The following is a 17114-nucleotide window of genomic DNA, read 5'->3' as shown; positions in this document are numbered from 1 at the left end:
ACCCCATCCTCAATGAGATCTTAATTTCTGAAGTAGATGCAGTCCTCTTTAGTCACGGCTCCTGGAGGAGGCAGCTTTCTTTCCATGGCCACAGCTTGCCTCCTCTTCCCTTTTGCCGCTGTTGGTAGTTGTTACACTGTTCCTAGTTGGCTCTCTTAATCCTGACTACAAATTTATGGGAATAAGTAACTTCTTGATTAAACACTCTTCAATTATCTGAAGACTGTTGAATAGCCATCTGCTTTCTGCCATAACCCTGATTGATACCAGTTTGTATGGAAGTTGATAGTCAGCACTTGACACAGAATAAGTGCTCCATAAATGGTATGACGCCCAGCAGCAGCTGCAATGGTGGCAATAGCAGCAGTATTAACCCTGGGAAAGATGCTTTTTCTTATCTCTGTTGCCGGGCACTCCAGGGTATTATACTCTGCCCGAGGAACCACTGAGTTCTTTTATGGAAGCAAATTAGCCAAAAACAAACAAACAAACAAACAAAAACGACGTGTGGTTTATTGGTAGCATGTGGCTCAGCAAGTGCAGAGGCCACAAGAGAGGATGGGAGAAGATTGCTGGGAGGGGACCCTCCCCTGTAAGGCCCTTGGCACTTCTTGGTAGACACTTACTGGGTGACAAATGATTTTAAAGACTTGTACTTTGGAAACAAAGTGGGTGCCTCATTATGGCCCAAGTGGAAGACCCAGAGGACTGTGTACTCTTGCTATTTGTGAAAAAGCTTCTGCCAGGGTGCCTTGGCCCAGGAGAAATGGTGCTGCTTTGGAGTTGCATTCCCGTCACTGCAACAGTCTAAGTACACAAAGCCCAGCATTTCAGAAGATGGCTGTGTCAGTCAGGATCCTGTGAGGAAACATATTTCTGTCAAAATGGGTAATCAGTGTAGACCTTACTCAACCACAGACCAGTGCAGTTGAATAAAGAGACAATCTGTAAAGTATGAGTAGGCTATAGTGAAGCAGTGGCATACCACAGCCAACTCAGGTGACCATGACATTGATTGTGCTTGACCCTTCTCAGCTCCACTTTGGGTGACACCATGTAGGTAGGTTGAAATTAGCCGTAGTGGGAGCAATTTGAAAATCATAATAGAAATCAGTTAATACTACAAATCTAGCTGTTTTTGTTGTCTTCAGAGGGCTGGTTTAACTGTGTATCCCTTTAAAACTCATACCAGAGCTATTAGCATTAGGATCTGGTACCAATCCTAGGCTGGAGGGTGCTGCATGAGGCAACACTTTACCAGAACCTCGAGGCAAAGACCCACATGAGCAGGGCCTTCTCACAGGTGCTGAGGCCTTTGGTAGAGAGATGAACATGACCCATGTTAACCAACCCCCGCTCCCGCCAGGAAGGGAGCCAGGAAACAAGTTACCAGACTTCACTCCTTCCTGCAGGGCTCTCCGTTGGCCAAACCCCATGAGAAGCTGTGATGCCAGTGGATAGAATCCACCAAGTCCGCCTTCTGGGCCTGGAGAGAAATCATTGGAAAGCAGGTCTGAGAGCGAGAAGCAGTCATTCAACTTCCTTGCTAAAGGAACCTCAAGGTAGGGGGTGGCCCTGGGGATTTTGCACCCCCCACAACCTGAGTCTCTGAAAAGAAAGCATGTTTTTCTAAGGTCTGAGGGTTTAAGCTGGTTTTTTGATATTCGAGGGAAGGGCAGGGTACCATGGCTTACAAGGAAGGGAAACCAACTTTCCTGCCTCAGTCTGATGCAACACAGCCCAGCATCTTCATGGGAATTTCTCTAAACATTTCCACCTCCGCAGCCTCACAGCCTTTGAGCCCTTGGAATTCATAATGAATCCCTGTTCTTTGGCTCCTGTTACTTAGCAAATTTCAGACTAGAAGAGAAACATAAACATTTCCATGCCACGTCTAACACAATTATAAGGTCATTCCACATTCTGTAGCACAAAACAGCTGTTCCAAAGATCCCTATTAGAATTAAACAGAATTTTATTTGTTTTGGACCAAAAGAAAGCAATCTTTTAAATTATGATTTAATGAGACTGTTAAATGTTGATCACCAAGTGGTTACTTATTAAAGCTGCATGGAGCTTGGCTGTTGGGTTCATGAGAGGTTAAGTGAACTTTTCTTCTCACCCCAGCCCTACACTACACACACACACACACACACACACACACACACACACACACACACACACACACACATGAACAAATCCACATATTTTCATCCAAACCCTCTTTTCTCCCAAATTGTGGCTTATACTTTTAAAGACAAACCTCATAAATCTAAATAGATTTAAACTCCAAATTTCTGTGGCTAAGTTGGCTTTTAAGCCAAATTCATGGGGAGTCTATATAACAATACCCTTGGCTTCTAAAACCTTCTTCCCAGCATTTTTGAAGAGAAACATGTTAGTACTGAAATTTGCCAAATGATAAAATGTCCGCCATCAGGTCTGATGTTTTGCATTCTACATATATAGATTCTGATAGGTTTTCTATTGTTTCTCACTGGGTTAAGAAATACTCCATATAGTTCCATTTTCTGGGGTGGGAGTGGTGGAAAGGAAGGAAGGATTTTGCCTGATGACCTACCACTGATCTAATACAGATGTGTCATTTTGGCAGACTGCAATACTGTAGCAGTTAATCCACTAGCATTTATAATAATTGCTGTATCCTGCAGAAGCCGTACTGTGACACAATGTATCCCTGGAATTCATAAGTAGGTTGTTTAAATGCAAAATAATTATTAAGCACTCATTCTTGGAATTCATCCTGAGATAAGTAGCCCTTAAGAAAATGTCTAATACAAAATGACATTTGGGTTTTAGAATATATAACCTTTTGTATTAATCGTCTCCCAAGGTGCTTTACATAGTAATTGGATGGTGGTGTGGTAAGTATTTCAGTAAGTGAAATGGCTCTTGGGACTGAAGTACAGGTTTAGCTATTCTTGGATTTCAAGTTGGATTCATTGACTATGGGGAGGTGTGGTAGGATGCCAGGCTGTTTAAAAGTAGCTTAAGGCCATCTTGAAACTTCATTGAAAACGTCAGAAAGCAGAAGGGATTTCAGAGCTAAATAGAAAAATTTTCTCTGTGATAGTTGAGGAGTCCAGGTACACACATGAGTTATAAGCCCAAACAGGGCTTCAACTCAGGTCTCTTAAGTAAGAGGATCTGCCATATGACAATAGTTCGAGGTTCACATGTCAGCTCTATTATGTCCTACCTGGGTAACTTAGAGAAAGTGACTTAATATCTTGAAGGCCTCCATTTTCTTATCTGCAAAATGAGAAAGAATATCCACTAGGGTTGGAGGAGAGATGAAAATAAACTAACAAGTACTGCTGCTGGAACATAGTAGGTACTTCTTAAATGGTATTAATTATGAAGCCACCTTGCCAGAACTCCATCCTATGTGAACATTCTCAGTGTTGATTTGTATCACTTATCATATTATGTTGTTTTACAATTACAAGTTATAATTAGACAAATATGACTTATCCAACTTTCCACATCCAATTCTCAGCACTCCAACAGCACATCAAGAAACCAATCAAAACGCAATTAGATGCTGACTAGATGCTAAATAGAAAGTTTATAATTTATTGTCTTATAGAAGACCATGTTGTAAAAATGAAGTGATCTCATGTCGGGAATGCAAGGGTTGAATCTGGGTCTTTGTCAAGAATGAAGAAGATTAATGTAGATGCTAATTTGACATGTTCGGTGGGAGAATGTCTTAAATTACAATGGATGGATGTTGAAAAGCACATCCACACAGCAACAGGCTGAGAGAGAGACTTGGCCTGATATAGTTGAGCAGATAATATTTTGCATTTTGTGTATGTTAAAATATATACAAGTATATTTTATAGACCACTATCACACAATTTAAGTAAGTTCATATTTAACCTCTCCCCAAAATTAAGGATAATTATTAATTTTACCAAAGTAGTCACAACCAGAGGGTTCTTTGAAATGCATCTCCCTGGTGAGAGTAAAGTATGATTTAACTCATTTTAAAATCAATTTACAAGTAAAATTTTCAGGAACACATCTGCTAGGTAAAGCAAATTCTGCCAGTATCCTGCAATAAAAGTGACAGTGATATGTTCAGTTTTTATAATGGATAAAATTATTGTGCAGTGAACATAATTATGTATTTTAGAAAAAGCATAAAGGTACTGGGCTTTAAATATCACATTTTAAATTTCTTAATCACTGTATGAAACTATTTGATATTTACATATTTCTCTATGTCAGCCATCTTTGAGACACAGAGTAGGTCATTCTAGAATTATTAGGAAAAGCTTGCCAAGTGCTGCACCCCAGAAATCATTAAAGAAGTTGCAAAGCCTTGGCACACTGGGGACCTAATTTAATCTTTTAACCATTTTAACGGACTTATATCATTCTCCCCATTCTACTGATGAGGCTCAGAAAATGAAGCAATTTATATAAGCTTGAAAAGCTAATACATGGCAAGGGGGCTGGCCTCCTAAAAAGTTTCTTAAAACAAACAGCTCTACTTCCTCCCACCTCCTCCCACTTCAGCCCAGCAGTGTCTCTCCTCTTCCTGCCTTGGTATCCAATCTTGTTCCAATCCATGCTTCACAAATCTGACCACATCATTCTGCCCCAAACCACCATGGCTTCTCACTGCCAATGGATAAAGTCTAAATTCTAGCACACATTCCAGAATTTTCGCCATGTACCGTTCTGTATATGTCTCTACCCTTGTTTTCACTCCTCCCTGCTTTGAACATTTCAGGTCCAAGTCCACGGTCTGATTGCAGGTCTCTGCTAACATGAATCTCTCCATTTGTTTGCTCAAGCTGCTTCATCTCTCTAAGATGCTCTTCCGTACCTGGCTTGTTCCTGCTTACAAGTCTAGACTTTGTTTGGGTATCCCCTCTGAGAACTCTTTTCTGCCCTCCTCCAGATCTTCTCATACAGTCTTCTTTTACCACCTCAGGGCTTTCATAACCCTGCATTATCACACTTTATGCATTATTTCATAGGGGTGTAATTGACTGGATGTGTCTTTATTCAGTGACTCGTTGATGCTAGAGGAAGATATTTGTCTCCTCTCAACCTAGTTCAATGCTTGGTTTGCATCAAATGCTTCATAAATTTGCTAAGTGGATAAATTCATACCTGAGTAAGTAAGGAAATGAGAGTCCAGGGCTCTTGTTGGGTTCTCTTTCCAATACACTGAAGCTAGGGGAAGACAGTAAGCTCATCAGGTCTCTCCAAGCTGTGAGCTCAGACTCAGTGGATATGGAACCCACAGTCCCAGAAGTAGCAAAAAAGAGCACAAAACAAAGCTGCAGAAAGAGTTTCGGGATCCTTTAGAGCACTGCTTCCTCTGAAAGCTTAAGGGAAGAACCCTTCCCTGACTCTTCCTAGATTCTGGTAGATGCCAGAAATCCTGTTTCCTTGGCTCATGACTGCATCATTCCATTCTCTGTCTTCAGATGGACTTCTTACCTGTGAGTCTTCATGTGTCCTTCTTATAAGGCTGATTCTGCTATAGTATAATTTAAAGCCACCTCAGAATGTGAGGGACACCATTCAACCCAGAGCATGAGGTACAACCCAATCCTTTCTAGAGGTGGTAAAATTTACACAGTGTCTACCCAAGCCCAAGCACTGGATGTCTTCCCCTTGAAACTCCATTTTTCCATGACTAGAACCCCAGTAACCAATACCAAATCTTCTTGATATTGACATCCTCTCTTTCTGGACCCCAGTCAGCTTCCTATCTCCAAGTGTTTAGATAATACTCTGAGCTACATAGGACACTCTCACTCTGGACTTCTAATAGTCCTTTGTACCCTCCTAATGCTGCTCTCAAAGACAGACTCATCTATTCAGAGTGACCTCCCGACTCATGTCTCCATAAATGTGCTTCCTGAGCCCTGCCTTAACTCCCAGTCCATGCCATCCAGTCCTGTCCTGAAACCCACCCTGCCCAAGCCTACAGCTCCAGCTGGATTCCCAGTCCTGCTTTCTCTGGACTGACTCATCTCACCTCTCACTAAGCCCTGATTCTAACAAAGGAATATCATTTTACTAAAGTAATTTTCCCTTCCTGAAGCCCCCTGGGGCTGTCGTAGCTTGCATTTCTACACTGAAATAGTCCAGATGACAAGTTCCAAATGGACTAACACTTTAATATCATAACTGGTTAGAAGGGAAAATATTCTTGGTCATTCTCTTCTCTTTAAAATGTTTCTGTTGATCAACCTGCTTGCTTCCCTCTAGGTTATCACTTTAAATACCTACAGTGGCAAAGGCAGAGTATTTGCCTATATTTGTGCAAGCATTGCTTGCATGCTATAGGGGAGATGGGTGTGAATTTCATCTTTCATTAGCCCAGTTCCTATAGTTTTTAAAAAATGGACCTGCTTATGAATGTGAGGTATGAAATCCATCTGAATATACTCTTCACCTTTAAAAAAAAAAAAAAAGCAGCAAATTTCACACCAGTAACTTCCTCCTGTATCAGGCAACAGGGTGAGATGAGGTTTTGACAAAAATGGTAGGTATTACATAACACTCCCATCTTCTTACAGATGCGTGCGCAGCTTTAAAATAGAAATAGGAAAACGGTACATTGTCTGCAGAAGCAAGTGATTTGAGGGAGGAATACAACATTCCCATTGCCCACAAGTTAGAAACTAACAAGTAAGAAAGGAAGGAAGAAGAGTCACTGGGGGGTGTCTCTGAGTAATCTCTGAGAAAGAATGGAGATGGCCCTTGTTTATGAGCATTTCAGAGGTTGTAGGAAGGGATTTCCAGCACCTGAGGGCCCACTGCTGTTGAGTGAGGAGAATCTGGCTTTTGTCCAGAAGCAGGGTCTTGGTCTGTGTAAGTTAAATGTTCTGTAGAAAGGTGATGCCACCTGTACTGGGTTAAGTGGTTTCCACTAAAAATTCATATTCACCTAGAAGCTCAGAATGTGATCTTATTTAGAAATAAGGTCCTTGCAGGTGCAATTCCCTACATTAAGGGGAGGTTCTGGTGTGTTAGATCAGGTCCTAAAACCAATAACTGGCATCCCTATAAGAGAAAGGTGGAGGCAGAGGTTGGAGTGATAGAGCTACAAAGCAAGGAATGCCAAGGGTTTCTGGCAGCTACCAGAAGCTGAAAGAGACACAGAGGGTTTTTACCTAAAGCCTTTGGAGGGAGCATGGTTCTGCTAAAACCTTTATTTCAGATTTCTGGTCTCCAAAAGTGGGAGAAAATAACTCCCTGCTGCTTTATGGCACCCTGTTTGTGGTAATTTGTTAGGACACCCCTATTAGGAGAAATCTAGTGTCACCTCACATCTATCTTCATGAGTAGAGCAGAATTTTTGTCTTGTCATTGTCCCTCCAAAGATTCTGCTTCAAGTCCCACCGGTGCCTTCTCTGAAGAGTCCAGTCTTCAGGCCTGGTTCACACCTGTGGCATTGCCCTTCTCCCCTCTCCTGGCCCTCCCCAGCAATATAGTTCCTCCAAAGCCTTACTCGAGGCTTCAGTTCTCATGAGACTCTATTTTAGGGTATCCTCTGTTTCTCCACAAATTGCTGAGACCCATTACTTAGGCCCAACACTGCCACTTTACCTTCCCCCAAAACTCAAGATCCTGCTCTTCCTCCATTCACCACCTGCTCTGCCAGCCCCAGGAGGCTCTGTACACACACGAGATACACACGGAACCTGTGTCAGGTGTGTGCTGTATGACCGGCTCGCCAGCCACACAATCAAAATCGTACAGCTTTTCACGTTGCCTGCAGTGTCTTGCTCTGGTGCTGAAACACAGACCCAAACAATACTGTACCATATATTAGGTTTACAATGTTGTTTGGCATAGTGGAAAGACAAGTCACCTTGGAGACCTAAGGTGGAGACCCAAAGACTTTACTGTCAGTTAAGATTTTTAAAACAAATTAGAGTTGACTAAAAGCAAGTATCATTCTTCCTCATTGGTAATTTTTTTTAATTGGGGATTAAACTCAGGATTTCTCACTTGCTGGGCAAGCACTCTATAACTTGATCCACAGTCCCAGTCTTTTTGCCATTAATTTGTTTTTCAGATAGAGTCTAGTACTAACTTTGCCTAGGCTGGCCTCAAACTAGGATCTCCTACCTTCTCCCAAGTAGATGGTATTACGGGCATGCACTACCATTCCCTGCCCCCTGATTGATTGCTTCATTGGAGCCTTTTCACTGTGTTCAGATCCCTTGTCAAACTGTTGGCGCTGTCTGCATGCACAACCCACTTGGGCAAGTGGAGGGTCAGAACGTGCTATCGAGGCTCAAATTCCAAAGTGTACTCAATGCAGTCATGGTGGGGAAGGAGAGCACACCAGCCAGCATCAGGCTTCTGGAGCTGTCTTTCAGGGAGAGAAGAAATCTCTGCTATCATGAAGTGTCCTGTCCTGTCTGCCTCAGATCAGTGCTCCTGCCCCTCATCCATACCTAGCTACTGCCTGGTAAGAGAAAAGAAGGTGTGCACGGAGATAGCAGCCCATTGGCTCCCATCATCAGCCTGCCATCATCCCTGGTCCCTGCTCAGGACCCCCACCTCTTCTGGGGTACAGCGCTCTGAGTGTGACTCCCAGCCTTTCCCAAGGACTCCACCAAAAGAGTCTTACTTTTCAGTCTAATGTTCTTTCAGACATTTCTTCTAACTTCTTCCATGCCATCTGGATTTCCCAACTTATTTTTCAGTGTTGATGTGATTTCTTTTAAAAAAAATGCTCTCTCCTGTCATTTCTTCTTCTCTCCCCTCCCCTTCCCCTTCCTTTTCCCTTCTTCCCTTCCTCTTCCTCCTTCTCTTTCTGCTGTCATCTCTAAGGCCTTAAGTCAAGAAGGGGAAGACTTAGTGTACACTCAGTCCCTGGAAAATGATTTAATTTCTCTAAATCATTTTCATCCACAAAATCAGAAAAACGACAGTGCCTATCTATTATAGCCTGCTGGATGGATTCGGTGATAGTGTGCAAAGAGCACTAGCACACACGTAGAAAGGGCACCCATGTTATTAAGGCATACACTTTGCTGAGCCGCCTAACTGCGTTGAGCCTCAGCTTCCTCCTCTATAAAACAGGCAGAATAGTGCTTCGGTACCTTGAAGTCAGTCAGTGGTTTTTGTCTTTCTCTCCTTCCACTTTTCTCCTGAAAAACCCATCCTCCAACCACAGTGGATTGTGAGGATCCAGAGCAGTCCTTCATTTCCACAGTTCTGTGACTCACTGAATTATCCTCTTTTCTCTGTCACACTGTGCCTGTACTTCCCTGCAGAGGGAGGTGCTACTGGCCACCAGTAGCACATTCTCACATTCTCTGGGCAACCTGCTCTTTAATTAAGACAGAGGTTACTCTGTTATTCAATCAAGAAATATTTATTGAGCAGCACTCTAGGCTAGGATCTGGGAATCTAGCAGGGAACAAGACAGACAAGACCCCTGCTTATATAGAACCAGAGGAGGGGTTGTTTTTTTCCTTCTGAGTTTTAGGTTCATGGCAAAATGAAGCAGAAGGCATACGTGCCCAGCCCCCCATGACTGATATCCCCACCAGAGCGGGACACTTGCTTCAGTGGGGAACCCAAATTGACACAGCATTATCACCCAAGGTTCATAGCGCACATTAGGGTACACTCAGTGCTGCACATTCCGTGAGTTTTGATAAATGTATATTGACATGTATTCACTATTACAATGTCATACAGAATAGTTTTATAACCCTAAAATATTCTGAGCCTTACCTGTTCATGCCTTTGCTCCCTCATCCCTGAAACCACTGATGTTTTTATTCTAGCAATAGTGTTTCCTTTTCTAGAAAGTTCTATAGTTGGAATCATACAGTATGTAGCCTTTTCAGGGTATCTTTCACTTACTAATATGCAATTACGGTTTCTTCAGGTCTTTCTATGACTTGACCGCTCATTTCTTTTTAGCACTGACTACTGCTCCGCTGACTTTCTTATCCATTCCCCTACCATAGGACGTCTTTGTTGCCTCCAAGTTTGGGTAGTTAGGAATAACTATAGAAGCATCTGTGTAGAGTTTTTTTGTGGACATAGATTCAACTCTTTGGAGTAAATACCAAGGCATATGATGGCTGGATTGTAAAGCAAGAGTATGTTTAGTTTTGTAACAAACAACCAAACGATCCTCCAAAGTGACTGCGCCATTTTGCATCCCCACAAGCAATAAATGAGAGTTCCTGTTGTTTCACCTCTTCACCAGCATTTGGAGATGGTCATTTTCTGGATTATAGTACACGGAAGTATCTCATTCTGGCTTATCGCCACTCTAATAGATACAGAAGTACCTCACTGTTGTTTGGATTTGCATTTGCTTGATGACATATGATGTGGAGTACCTTTTTACTGAGTTGATGTTTTAAGCCTGATAAGTTAGTCTTCCCTCTCTGCAGCCACCAACCACTGAGCCCAACCTTCTGTGAAAGTCCCTGGGAGTTACCATGTCATTGCTCTCTCCTGTGGGCTTGGAGACAGTGAAGCAACCCTTCAACTTTAATTTCCTATTCCGCATAACTCAGCGCATGGTAGTACTCAATAAACATAAGTGAGATGCCTGTGCACCAAAGGACTGGTTGAAAACCTAAGCAGGACATTGGCATAGAGAATTCATTGCTACAGGCAAGAACAAAAAGATATAGTAGCATTTGAGAAGTAATAGGCAATGTGCATATTGTGTCACGTCCAGACCCACTGCCACTCTCAAAATTGCAAATTCACTTCTGGCCAGAGCCTGAGTGGAAGTTTCCTCATTTTGCAGGAGCAGATCTTTCTCCTGCTTGACCGGGAATGTGCTGAGCACTCCCAGATGGGCCTTTCCCCAAGAAGGACCCCCTGGGGCCCAAATGAACAAAGTTGAAGGAGCATGAGCAGAGTCAGCAGTGAGAGAGACTCAGCTACAAGGTCCAAGCCCAACTGAAATTAGGCATGAAGGAAGACAGACAGTTCTTCTTGGATCCCTGTTCAAGGAAAAGGGACATTCTGTTCCTCTGCTGATGCCTACCTGCTCACCATGTGCAGCTGCATCACACAGCTGCCACTCAAGTTGAGTCACAAGAAGGTGGCAAAAGCTTGATACTGTGTAAGGACACTCAAGTTCCAGCCCTAGCCACCACCTCAACCCACTCCAGGGACCTTGGATTCCTGATCTCTCTGAGTCTCAGTTTCAAAACAAAACAAAAAGAACGTGATGAAAACTTCCTGGGTCTGCTGTGAGGAAGAAGTACAGCAGTTAACAGGAAGTACCTTACAAAACTGTAAAGCACTCTACAAAGCAAAGCATTAGTATTTGCTTCTTAGAAGCTAGTTCTTAATGTGATCCCTTGCCTAGCATGCTTTCCTTTTCTGTCTCTACTTCAGTCCCTAAAAAACATGGGGGAAAAGGCAAAAAATGCAGAATTAAGGGAGCAGAGAAAAAAAAATCTGAAGGAATCACTGGTGTAACAGCATTGCAGCAGATGCCACCTGGCTTCATTAAGATGTTTTGCATTATTCAAAGTATATTTGCTTCCTTATTTTAATCTCACCATAACTGGTCTAGTCTGTCCAAATAGGAGAGATGTTCTGTTCCCCTTTGGATGATGAACAAACTGAGATCAAGAGAGGGTGAGTGACTTGTTTGAGGTTAATTTAAGTTCAGGGTAGAACCAGAGTTAGACTAGCATCTCCTTAACACTAGCTGGGAGCCTCTTCCCAGACAGCACACTATGCTCAGTGTCAGGCAAGTGTGAGTGCAACGTGGTACCCAGGAGACAAGGTCTGAGGTTCTTGAATCTTAATGGATCCACTTAAAAGCTGACCAAGTTCAGCCTCCAGAAAAATTCATGTAACTCATTCAGAATTTTATAGACAAGTTAAGGGCCTGCTTGAAGCCAGTTTATGGATCGATTGATACAGAGTCCCTCTTCTAGAGTATGCACAGAGACATGTTTTAAGCAAAGAAGCAAAACATTACTATTTACGGGATAGCTGATACAAGAGGGACCCATTAGGGGAGTTTCCAATTATAGTACCTCAAAGAATTTGAGGTTGAGAACAGAAAATAAAAAGTAGGTTTTAGTTGAAGCAGCCTGTTTCACAGACAGATAAATCTTAGAGAAAAAGGCAAGTTTTAAAGGGTTTCACGGTAGACCAAACAGGTGAGTAATTGTAGGAGTTGCTACTGTCATCAGTGTTGTTTTTATTATTGTTACAGTTTCTGCCATTTTAGTCACACCTTTTTCCCAAATCTAAGATTTTACCAAAGGAATACTAGGTAAGAAAGCTGAATGTGAAATACTGAAATTTTCAAAACCGTTGGCTCAGAAGAGTCAGCTGACCTGGTTTTATAAAGGCCATCAATGACCAAGAAAATAATCTAGTCACCTGGTTGTCACTGAAGCCATGACAAGTTTAGAATGGACGGCAGTCATAGGTTTTCCTACAAGAAATATAAATTCCCACACTTAATCCTTTAAGCCTTAAGTCCAAAAGTTTCTGTGCCATAGTTAATACAAACCCATGAAGAAAACACTGAGGAAAATCTTGGTTTAGTGATGTTTGAATTTCAGAGTTAATGATATGCTTTGTTTAGTCAATGTGGGATCTCATTACTGGTTAGAATTCCCTTAAAACAGGGAATCTTAAAAATAGTACCCAAAGTAAGCACATCACCTACTCTCAGGGTTAAGGTGTGACCCTTCTGCACTGTAGCTGAGGTGTCAATCCTCCCCTGGTTTCACCTGCAACCAGGAAGGGTCTCTGGAATTCTTCATCCTAACTATCAAGTGCTACAGTCTCTTTTTCTCCTGACACTTATGCTTTCTCCTTCAGTTCCACCATCCTCTATCCAGGATGCAGGCCAGAAACTTCTAAGACACCTTTCTATTTGCCCCACCTTTGTTCATTTCAGCCAGATCCTGGGCTGTGCACATCATCCCTCAACTGCTCCCACCATCTTCATTCTCTCCGTTGCTCTCTTAGCTCACATCTGCTCATCATGGTACTGATTTTCTCATATCTAATACCTAGGTACCCATTTTTAATGACAAACTTTTGAAGAAGATCAAAACAAACTAAACAGCACTAATCAAAGAAATGTGAAGAGAGACCTTCCAAAATATGTCCAAATTACTTACCATGAAATTCAGAGATCTCCCCACCTGGTCCCCACCGTCTCCAGTGACACACTCTGGAACTCATAGACACAAACACTGGAGCTTCCTAATCTGTTTGGCCCATGTCTTGTGGACCCCTTTTTGTCATAGATCTTTGGAAGTCTTGAAGTTGCTTTCTTAGCCTCATCTTATAATTTATAAATTCTTCCTTTGGTCACCTTTGGCATGTACTGTTGAGTTTTACAACTATGGTAACAGTAGTCTTCATTTTTGGAATATATGCTTAAAGTCTCCTTACTTTGTTTACATAATGTCTTCTAACATTTTGAGGTCAGTTGATTCCTTTCTCTGGTTGAACATTTTTAAACATACTTACTTTGAAGTCCTTTGAAAACTGCTCTGTTTTCTGTAGTTTTTCAACTGTGAATTCTCTCATTTGTTCTGTCTGCTGAGTCTGTCTTATGGGGGTGGATTTCCTGATGTGCTTTGTATCTTTTTGCTGTTAGCTTATTTTCAACACTTGTCTTCCACAGAGATCTCAGTAGTGCCCTGGGTTGTGAGGGTGATCCCATCCAGCAGTTCATCATTTTCTTCTAACATGGCCTTCCAGATTTACCATTCTAGGCCATTTAAAAATATTTCAGACATATAAAAAGGTATAAAGAATAGTATAATGAGCAGAGTGTTGGTGGCTCACTCCTGTAATCCTAGCTACATGGGAGACTAAGATCGGGAAGATAGAGGTTCAGAGCAACCAAGGCAGATAGTTCATGAGACACCATCTCCAAAAACTAACCAGGGCAAAAAATGGACTGGAGGTGTGGCTCAAGTGATCGAGTACCTGCTTTGCAAGTGTGAGGCCCTGAATTCAAACCCCAGTCCTACCCTCCAAAAAACCAGAAGAGTATAAATGTAATGAATATCAACTTAAAATTTCGCACATATGTAGATTTCATATATCTCTTTTCAGTAGCAATTACCTCCCATTTCCCACCTCCAGAGACAAACATTGCTTAATTTGGTGGGTTTTGGTCCCCTACATGTACATTCCTCTTAATGACAATTTTATGTTGCTTTGCATATTTTTTAACTGTATGAAATATCATATGGTGCTCTTATGCTACTTTCATTTTTCAATTAAAATTTTATTTACCCATGTTGATGCATAAATCTCTAACTTATCCTTTTTCAATTCCATATTATATTCCATGCCATGAATATTATATAGTTTAATTATTTATTCTACTATTTATACATATTTAGGTTTTTCCTAGGACTGGTAGAGTGGCTTAAGTGGTAGAGCACTTATCTAGGTTTTTCCTAACTTTTTCACAGTTACCCAAATGCAGCTATCAGCTTTCTTTTACATATTAACTTGTACACATGTACAAGAATTTTTCCAGAGGAAAGGAATCTAGCAAAGATCTCAATGGATAGTAGGAAATTTGTATTGACAACTTAATAGGTTTGGTCAAACTGCTTTCCAGACTTACAAAGAATTTTCCCTCCTCCTACTTGTAAATATCATTTCTCTCTGCTCTGCCTTATCAATCCATGGGGTTATGAGAATTTTAATATTTGCCATTCTGATAGGTTTGAAATATTATCTCCTCAGCATTTTCACTTTTATTTCTCTAGTCCCCTTTTCATGCTTTTTATTTTTGCCATTTCAGTATCTCCTCTGATCCTGTTATTTTGCAAATTATTTTTCTTCTTGATTTATTGGATGCTTTAGAACTAGAAGAATGGTAATTAATTCCCGGTAGTACACACTGAAACTGTCTTCTGTCTGTCTGAGACTTATCTTTCACTTTTTTTATTGGTGACTTCTGGTGTACAGAAGCATTTACCTTAATATAGCCAAAGCTCTCTATCTATTAGTGGAATAATTGTGTTTATTTCCCTTGTTGAGAAATCCTTTCACACTGAGTCATAAAATATGATCTAGCTTTCTTTTTAATTTAAAAGTTTGGCTATTTAAATTTAGTATGTTAACCCACCTAGAATCTATTTTTATGAATGGTGTGAGATGAAGACTCCATTTTATTTTTATTTTTGCATATGAATAATCATACCTGCAGCTTTTATTAAGTTTTCTTTTTTCCCTGTTTCCCTGCTTTTCAGTTCCATCTCATTCAGACATCAAGTTTACATTTGTGTCTGGGGTTGCTTCTTGTCTTTTATTCTGTTCCATTCATTTATTTATCTTCTCCATGCCAGTTCCACACCATTTAAAGCCTAGTAGAGTTTGGTAAAATGATTTGATATCTGATAGGACAAGCCCCATTCAATATTGTTCTTCAGAGTTGCCTGGGTTATTTGTGGCACATGGTCACAAATTTTAGGGCTACCTTGTTAAGTTCTGCCAAAGAATTTGTCAATTCTTATTGGAATTGCATTAAAATATCAGTGAAAATTATTCAGAATTTTTTTTACTATCCTACATCTGTAGGATAGTAAATCTTCTAAATTCTTGATAGTCAAAGTTGTTTTGTGGGTCAAAGGCCCAGGGAACTGCAAAATCTTAAGCCTCTCTCCAACCCTACTGAGTTGGAATCTGCATTTGAAGGAGATCTCAGGTGTTCTGCATACATTTAAGTTTGGGAGTCTTGGTGTAATCCATAAATATGGAAGACTTCTTCAATTATTAAGATCTTTACAAATCTCTCCATAAAACTCATGTACTTCATTTTAGATTTCTTGCTAGATTTTGGCATAACCAATGACATATTTGAACTATATTCTCTAGGCATTACAAATATAAACAAATGTGATGGATTTCTTGTTTTAATACAAACCTCTATGGAATTTGTTTTACTGACCTGTCTTACAGTTCACTAATTCTTTCTATTATATCTAGTCCACTATTGAAATAATCTGTTAAAATTTTAATATCAATTATTAAACTTTTATTTTGAAAATTTCAATTGGATTCCTTTTTTAAAAAAAATTTTGCCGCATCCTCTAAGGAAATGTTCTATCTTTACCTCTATTTTCTGGAGCACACAATCATATTATGATCACTCATGTGATCATTTCTATTGTCTGTTATTTTTGGTCATTTGGTACCATTTCTAGACTTGTAACATACAAGTTTTAATTGAACATTGTCCTACCAGAGTTTTTGGGCAAAAGTCCCTGCACAAGGAATCCCAACAAACCATTTGGCCATTGTCCCAATATACCAGTTGAAGAGAGGAGTACTGGTGAAGGGTAGCGAAAGGAGATTTAATCAAATGTGGCCATGTCAAGAAGTACGAATAAAAGGGTTCAGTGACCCCAAGTCCTTCTTCAAGGGGCTAACAGGAACTTTGAGGTTTTATAGAAAAGAGAGCCAAAAGGGGGGTTGAAATATGCACAATTAAGCAGACTTGGTCATAGTGTTGTCATTAAGATTACATTGAGATTGGTTAGGTAGGGCCTTGTCAGCATCAGCAAGTCATGGCTGCCTGAGAGGTAGATTTGATTCTTGTCACAAGATGTTTATAGATCAGTCTTGTCACTTTGGAATCCAAGTAAACTACAAGGGGGAATGGCTTAGAACAAAGGAGACAGATGAAAAATGGGAACAGAGATGGTAAGTTTTTAATCCTGCTTTTAGCTACCAGTTGGACACTTGTAGGCCTGAATGAAGAGTTAGTGCTTTTAGCAAAAGCAGTTTCTAAGTACCCATTATAGGTGGACATTTTATATAACATTTTTTTTAATGGAAAGGCTCTGAGTGATGCTTTCTTCCTACAGAGAAAACTTAATTTATTTTCTGGCAGGTGCATAAAGTACAGGCAGATTCCCTTGATCCTGTAGAGTCTGGGTTTCAGATTTTGTTGAGGAAAGGACCTCTATTTTCGATTTGCATGTACTTCGCTGCACAGCTCTGGTTCCTAGAGCTCAGTCTTCAAATTGAAAACCTAGATGTTCACCTTACCACTGTAAGTGCCCAGCTCCCATCTTTTTTCTCCATCCAAAGCCTCTATTCAAGCTTACTCT

General features: G+C 40.8%; 1 long non-coding RNA gene across 1 annotated transcript in view; it reads right to left on the bottom strand.

Moving 5' to 3' along the window:
• Window positions 1–511: 511 nt before the first annotated feature.
• LOC141420831 (uncharacterized) overlaps window positions 512–17114 on the bottom strand; it is a 68110-nt gene continuing 51507 nt past the window's right edge. Inside the window, exons 2-3 of the long non-coding RNA XR_012445497.1 lie at window positions 1391–1486; window positions 512–858 (exon numbers count right to left, since the gene is read on the bottom strand). This is a non-coding gene — a long non-coding RNA (uncharacterized lncRNA). The remainder of the gene's footprint in view (window positions 859–1390; window positions 1487–17114) is intronic.

Source organism: Castor canadensis, chromosome 2, assembly GCF_047511655.1.
Source record: "Castor canadensis chromosome 2, mCasCan1.hap1v2, whole genome shotgun sequence".
In the NCBI taxonomy this organism is placed as follows: domain Eukaryota; kingdom Metazoa; phylum Chordata; class Mammalia; order Rodentia; family Castoridae; genus Castor; species Castor canadensis.
Note: the sequence above shows the minus strand (reverse complement) of the source record. Positions and strands in the feature narration are given on the sequence as shown.